The 8155-nt window shown below is 38.4% G+C and overlaps 1 non-coding gene across 1 annotated transcript; it reads left to right on the forward strand.

Moving 5' to 3' along the window:
• The first annotated feature begins 5352 nt into the window (after positions 1 to 5352).
• Positions 5353 to 5459, forward strand: LOC127124051 (small nucleolar RNA R71). The gene has a single exon (XR_007803694.1). It is a non-coding gene; the product is annotated as a small nucleolar RNA R71 (small nucleolar RNA).
• The last annotated feature ends 2696 nt before the right edge of the window (positions 5460 to 8155 follow it).

Here is an 8155-nt window from a genome sequence, read left to right on the forward strand (position 1 = left end):
GGTTCACTAATCAAGACTCCTAACTTGTGTTTGTTGCCTATATTATTATTGACCGACCTCAGATAGTTGTGACTTCTACATAAGTCCAATTACGATTGCTTAACATAGCGCTAAATTTGCCTTATGGCACACTAACTACTAACACTAACTATTGACAATTAACATTTACTTTATGCAATTTACTTTATGCAATTTATTTTTATGCAATTTACAATTCTTGCACATATTATTCATTTGTTTTCTCCCTTTGCTCATTTGAGCACATGTTTATGTTAATGCCATTTTCCTTTTGCTCACTTGAGCACATAATTGTGTATATATTATTTTGCTTGTGTTTTGTTTTGATTGTGGTGAACCAAAATGCAAAGAAATGGACTTAGTTTCTAAGACTTTCCCTATGCAAAGAAATGGAGAATTGGACTTAGTTTCTAGGACCTTCCTTATGCAAAATTGGAGTGAAAGGATCTTAATGATGAAAATGGAATTAGAAGGACTAAATCTCTAAACTCTCTCTTGTCCATTCTTGTTTTACTTCATGGAACTTTTGATGTGTGTGCTTTTGTGCTAGGAGTTTCCATTTGAGCTTAATTGGAGAACCATTGCCATGATCATCTAGAGAGAAAGATGCAAAAGTCATTGGAGGATTCTTAGAAGCATTCATTGCTTGTTTAATTGCTTGAAATATTTGCTTTGTGGTTACTTGTTCCAAAGGATGGGAGCTACTTGGATCATCAATATGATCTCAAGAGAGGAACTCCTAGTGTGGTTTTGATTTCTTATCCCTCACCTTTTATTTTCCTTAGGACTTAGCCATTCTTCTTCTTCTCTCCACTCTAACCCAAGCCAAAACTTTTTGTGCAAACACTTAACTATTGTTTTCCAACATTAGAAACCTAAGCCTTATGCTTTTGATCTTCAAACCTTCTTTTCATAATACTTATTTTGAATTGAACCTTTTAATCTACTTTGACCATTTTTGTATATACTTCTAATTGGTAAACATAACCCATTCAAATGTCTTTTGTGGTTCCAATGGCCACCTTCTTAATCAAATTTTCCATAACTTTTAGCTATTAGGTTTGAGTTATCTTGGTGGTAGATGTAATAATCACCTATATCCTTAGTGATGGACAATGAGTCTTCCATGCTTATTATAGGGTTAACCCCTCACTAGTATGTTGAAGCTATCCTCACATGGTGGATTTGTGGTTTGGTTGAGTTTTCTCCCTTTGATAACAAAAGACCTTAAGGCTTTTGGACCAATCAATTCACCAACTCATTTTGAGATTTTTACCCCGAACTACGAGGTTTTGATCCTAATCTTTTTATAAGATGGTATGTAGGCAATGGGTTTATCCATCCAAACACAAAATGTAAATAACTTGTACATTCTCTTCTCATCTCTTCAATCATGTTTGCACAAAACAATTTTTTTCACAAAACAACAACCTTCACAAGTGTGAAAAGGGCTCCCTAGGAGTACCTAGGATGTTTTGGCTGCCTAACACCTTCCCATTGCATAACCAACCCCCTTACCCAGATCTCTATTTCTTTTACTAGTTTTTGTTAAAAACTATTAGGTTTTTGTTCCCTTTCTAACCATTCCTTTGGATAAATAGAAGTGCGGTGGCGACTCGACTTTGTATGATTTACCTTGGATTTAGTCAATATCTCTAATGGTAACGAATACCCCGCTACACTCTGTTGAAAAGTAAAGGCTCATCCCAATAGTAGTGTTTAAGATCGTGGAAGAATTTTTTCTTTTTATGGTATGTCAAGTCTGGCGAAAGCACCCTAGCTGCTAAGTAGTTGACGAAGTCAACGTACCATGGTAGTTTGGTTTGGGTGTAAATTGCTTCCACTACTTTGTTTTTTTTGGTATCCTTATGGGTTAACACATCTTTAGTTGTATAGCTTTCTAATTGGGCTATGAGTCTTTCGTATGGAAAATCATCTTTTATAGGCACTCGTTCAGGTTCTATACCTTCAATTCTTAACAAGTGATCGGCCACGATGTTTTCCGTGCCCCTTTTATCCTTAATTTCTAGGTCAAACTCTTATAATAGTAGGATCCACCTTAGGAGTCTTGGTTTGGCGTCTTTTTTGTTTAACAGGTATCTGATTTCAGCATGATCGATATAGATAATTATCTTTGCTCCTACTAGGTAGGAACAGAATTTATCCAGAGCGAACACTGCGGCTAAAAGTTCCTTTTCTGTGGTGGCATATTTCATATGTATAGGGTCTAGGGTTCTACTTGGATAATATGTTGCATGAAGTTTCTTATCCCTTCTTTGTCCTAAGACTGCGCCTACAACATAGTCACTAGCATCACACATGATTTCAAAAGGTAATCTTCAATCGGGCGGTTGCATGATAGGTGCGGTAATAAGAGTTGTTTTCAGTTGTTCAAACGCCGCTAGGCATTTGTCGTCAAAGATGAATTCATCGTCTTTCATCAATAAGCCAGTCAGTGGTTTGGTGATTTTTGAGAAATCTTTAATGAATCGCCGGTAGAAACCAACGTGTCCTAAGAAGCTTCGTATTTCTCTTACGTTTTCGGAGGCTGGAGGTTTTCTATAACTTCTATTTTGGCCTTGTCGACTTCAATCCCTTTGTTGGATATTATGTGTCCGAGCACGATTCCTTGTCGGACCATGAAATGGCATATTTCCCAATTTAGCACTAGGTTCACTTTTACGTATCTTTTTAGTACCCTTTCAAGATTCGATAAGTAGCCTTCAAAGCTCTGTCCGCATACAGAGAAATCGTCCATGTGGACTTCCATGATGTCATCTGCGAAATCAGCGAAAATTAACATCATGCATCTTTGGAATGTTGCGGGAGCATTACACAGTCCGAATGGCATTCGTCGGTAGGCGAATGTACAATAGGGGCATGTGAAGGTCGTTTTCTCTTAGTCGTCGAGATGAATAGGAATTTGGAAAAATCCCGAATAATCGTCTAGGTAGTATAAGTGAGAATGCTTAGCATTTCATTCAAGCATTTGATCCATAAACGGTAAAGGAAAATGATCATTCCGAGTGGCTTTATTTAATTTGCTATATTCAATACACATTCTACTTCCAGTAACCACTCTTTGTGCTATAGATTCTCCTTTTTCATTGTTAACAACTGTGATTCCTCCCTTCTTTGGTACTACATGCACTAGATTGACCCATTGACTATCGGATATTGGGTAGATATTACTTGCTTCTAACAGCTTTTGTACTTCTTTCTTTACTACATCACTCAGAATGGGATTTATCCTTCTTTGGTGTTCTCTAATGGTCTTACTGTCTTCCTCTAGCATTATGTGATGCATGCATATGGAAGGGCTTATTCCTTTTAGATCTGAGATATTGTAGCCTAAAGCAGTTGGGTATTTTCTTAAAATATGTAGAAGCTTTTGGGTCTCTATCTGCCCTAAGTCTGCATTTACGATTACGGGCCGCTCAAGTTCAGTGTCTAGGAATTCGTACCTTAGATTTTTGGGTAACGTCTTAAGTTCTAGGGCTGGTTTCTTTGGGCAAGGCATATGATCGGGCATTAGTGCTAGGCATTCGCTTAGACTGTCATCTTGGTATTCCTTACTTAAATTTCTATCTTCAAAAGTAGGAGGCCTTGGAATTTTCAGGATTTCGAAGTATGATATTTGTTCATTCTCCATTTCTCTTATGCATTCGTCATTGACATCTAGTAGAAAACAGGTGTCGTCTATAGCTGGTGCCTTTAGGAATTGCGTCAAAACGAATTCGACCTTTTCCTCACCAACTTCGAAGGTTAGCTTGCCTTTCTTAACATCTATAATAGCTCCAACTGTAGCTAGGAATGGTCTTCCTAATATGATGGGATGTTGGAATCCTCTTTTATATCCATGATTATAAAATTTGTAGGAATATAGAATTGTCCTATGCGCACTGGAATGATTTCTAGCATACCTACGGGAAATTTAACAGAACGGTCTGCAAGTTGTACGGACATCCTCGTAGGTCTTAGTTCTCCCATTTTTAGCCTTTCACATATGGACAAGGGCATTAAACTAATACTGGCTCCTAAGTCGCATAAAGCTTTGTCGATGACAAACTTTCCGGTTACACAGGGTATGGAGAAACTACATGGGTCATTCAGCTTAGGAGGCATATTGTTTTGTATTATGGCGCTACACTCAGTGGTAAGTGTAACAGTTTCGTTATCCTCTATATTCTTCTTGTTAGATAAGATTTCTTTGAGAAACTTAGCATATGAGGGCATTTGAACTATGGCTTCTGTAAATGGTATTATGATATTCAATTGTTTTAGAAGCTCTACGAATTTTTTAAATTGCCCTACACTTTTAGATTTAACAAGTCTTTGAGGATAAGGGATATGGGGTTTATACGGTGGTAGAGGCACATAAGGTTCTTCTTTCTCTACGGCCTCTTCGTTTATATCTTCCTCTTGTTCGTCTTCCTTCTCAGTTACCTTACCTGGGTCTTGATGCATGGATGGGTTTTGAGTTATAGGGTTGGTCGGTCTAGTTCTGTCCCACTTCATAGTATAATAGAATTTGCATGACCTTTCGGGTTTGGTTGCGGCTCTCCAGGAAATGTGCATGCAGGAGCAGCGGTAGGTGCTTGTTGTTGAGGCACTTGTGAGATTTGCGTTTCCAACATTTTGTTATGAGTGCCTAATGAGTCTACCTTGTTCGCTAATTGCTTGATTTGCTCACTGGTGTGTATCTTTTGATTTAAGAAATCTTTATTTGTTTAGGCTTGGGTAGATATAAAGTTTTCCATCATTATTTCTAAGTTTGATTTCCTAGGAGCATTTTGAGTGTTTGTGGCAGCTTTTTGATATCCTGGTGGTACAGCAGGTGCTTGGTTAGGCGCATACAATGAATTATTATTTTTGTACGAGAAGTTAGGATGGTTCTTCTAACCTGGGTTATAGGTATTTAAGTAGGGGTTTCCTTGAACATAGTTCACCTGGTCAGTGAGGATTCCTGTCAAGAGTTGACATTCTGGGGCAGTATGCCCTTGAACTCCGCATATCATGCAGTTTGGTGCTACGGTAGCCACGGTGGGTGCTGGTGTTATGGCCAAGCTGTCTATCTTATGGGTCAGGGCATCTACCTTGGTGTTGACATGGTCAAGACTACTTAATTTGTACATGCCGCCCTTTGGTTGAGGTTTCTTTATAGAGGTTCTTTCGCTTCCCCATTGGTAATGATTCCGGGCCATACTTTCAATGAGTTGATAGACCTCGTTGTATGGTTTATCCATCAGTGCGCCACCTGCGGCGGCATCTATTATCAATCTTGTATTGTACAAAAGACCATTATAAAAGGTGTGAATGATCATCCATTCTTCTAGACCTTGATGTGGGCATAACCTCATCATGTCTTTGTATCTCTCCCAAGCTTCAAAAAGTGATTCATTATCCTTTTGTTTAAACCCGTTTATTTGGGCTCTTAGCATAGCCTTCTTGCTAGATGGAAAATATCAGGCTAAGAAGACTTTCTTCAACTCGTTCCTTGTAGTGACAGAGTTGGATGGTAGAGACTGGAGCCAAGCCCTAGCTCTATCTCTTAATGAAAATGGGAAAAGACAGAGTCTTATAGCTTCTGAGCTGACACCATCCACTTTCACCGTGTCTGCGTATTGAAAAAATACTGACAAGTGTAGGTTCAGGTCCTCCGTGGGACTACCTAAAAATTGGTTTTACTGTACGACTGACAACAGTGAGGGTTTTAGCTCGAAATTGTTGGCTTCAATCGCAGGGGCAACGATGTTGTTATGAGGTTCATCCTATGAAGGGATTGCATAATACTTAAGAGGACGGTTTTGCACTAGTTCTGCCATCTCTTGTTGAACAACTGATGCAGAAGTAGGAATGTTAAGGTCAGGAAGATTTAGCTTGATACGATGTTGCCGTATCAAGTCTCGTATCTGGTGTTCTAATCTAAGATAACGCTCGGGTTCGTCGAGTTATAACTTTAATTTCTCTCCTTGAGAGCGAGTACTTGGCATACACTAGATAGATGTAGAAAGGGAAAAAGAATTTTTTTTCCTTAGTCCATACTAGGTAACGCTAGAGTTACGGTATCGACTAAATTAGTCCCCAGCAACGGCGCCAAAAGCTTGATCGCGACTTAGTAAGTCTATACGAATCGTGACTGCAAGTGCGCAGTCCTATCGCGTAGTTTTAAAGATTATCGAACCCAGAAGGATTAATAATCGAACGTATCGTGGTCTAATGTTGCTATGTAAATCTAAGGATGATGATTGTTCTATGATTGGAGCGATGAAGAGAAGTAACTATAACGTAAATAGAAATAAAGATGAGGATATAAGATATAGGGGATATCGGTATGTAATACATCAAACTTCGGGGATTCGATAGATAGTTGGTGTAATCTTATTGGTTAAAATATTCTTCAGTAGAAATTATTTATAGAAAGGACTTAGTCTCACACTCTCGTTTTTATTGACTCTAACCATACTCCTAAACCAGAATGCTTGGCTCTCGCGGTCTCATTTTGAATTTAAAAGTATATTTTGAATATAGATAAAGTCTAATTAAACCTAAAGCGCTCTAGCTGTGTTTAGGATTAATGCTTAGTTTCAGCTATCTCGTTAAAATCTCAAACTCTCGTTCTTGTTGACCGTAACCTTAGTTTGTTTTGTACTATCGTACGAAAAACAGTTTGATTAAAATAAGAAACTAAAACCGGAAAAATAAGTTTTGTAAAAACTAACACCAAATGTTTATTGAATCCCGTCGTTTCGACGGTCTTTACATACCGATACCTAAGGGTTTAGCCGGACATAGATCCGGTAACAGACATGGTAATTGGGGAATTAAACATACAGTAAGGAATAAATAAATAAAACAGTAATCAATAATAAACCTGGATTGCAATTTAAGAACTGTAACTGAATCTTGAATCTTCGATTAAATAATTCCGGCAGGCTTTAGCAATGAATACATTACAATTGAATCCCAAATGCATAAAAAATAATAATACCGTAATAGTCCCCGATATGGAGAAACTATCACTTCTACAATGGACAAAGACATCCTCGAAAACTACAAGAAAAATAGTGCTGAAAATAATTAAGCGTAAACTAAAAACTGGAAGAAGAGAGAGTCCGTCCGTGCTAGTCTGGGAGGTCTTTTTTATATCCTTTCCATATTCCTCATTTGTAGCAAAAGTAGTGGAAATCGTGGTTAAAAAAGTGGAGGAAAAATAGGAAGACTAGGTTGTGGCAGTTGCCACAACCCTAACTTCATGATGACTGGCGAGCGCCACTTTTGTAGTAACTGCCCACCACTTCTCAAGGGTTGGTGGCGGGCGCCACCTCCCTCTTGGCCCACTGTGGCGGGCGCCACACTCTTTGGATAATGGGCGTCACACGCCCATTTGCTTTGGTGGCCAATTATCCCTATGGAAACCTCATTTTCTTCTCATTTGTTGCCTTTTTTCTTTCCTTTTTGCTATCTTCCATTTTTCTTGCGGTAAATCTTTTAATCGATAAATACCTGTAATAAACATAAAATATTGTGTAATAATAAGTGTTAATCGAGTAAAAAACAATGCATATGGAGCCAAAAATACGATACGTTTTTGCGTTATCACTCGTACCTTGATATAATGGTTGGAAGTACCTCCTCCGGATTCCCTTATTTGGTATTTCCCGGTGAAAGGATCGAGAACATGATCAAGATGGGTAAAATTGAAAACTTTGGAAGTACATCCGGTGTGACCAAGAAACCCTTCGTCCCTTATGGAAAGAAAAGAGAAGGCAAGACTAATGCAACAACAGTCGTCCAAGCAAGGACTCTAACTTATCAAGTTCCATATCAACAAGTGGTCACCTTGGCCACCATGGCCAAGAAGATCTTGATTGATGGTTATTACCGGTTTACCATGGAATCTGGTTGTTTAAGCTATGCAAGAAAATGCCACAAATGTCAAATTTATGTTGACAAAGTACATGTATCGCCAATGTTGATGAATGTTTTGGAATCCCTTGGCCTTTCTCAATGTGGGGAATCAACATGATTGGCGCCATAGAGCCTAAAGCTTCTAATGGTCATCGCTTCTTCCTGGTTTCCATTGATTACTTTACCAATTAGGTAAAAGTTACTTCCTACACCAAGGTGATAAGAC

The sequence above is a fragment of the Lathyrus oleraceus genome, chromosome 2, assembly GCF_024323335.1.
Source record: "Lathyrus oleraceus cultivar Zhongwan6 chromosome 2, CAAS_Psat_ZW6_1.0, whole genome shotgun sequence".
In the NCBI taxonomy this organism is placed as follows: domain Eukaryota; kingdom Viridiplantae; phylum Streptophyta; class Magnoliopsida; order Fabales; family Fabaceae; genus Lathyrus; species Lathyrus oleraceus.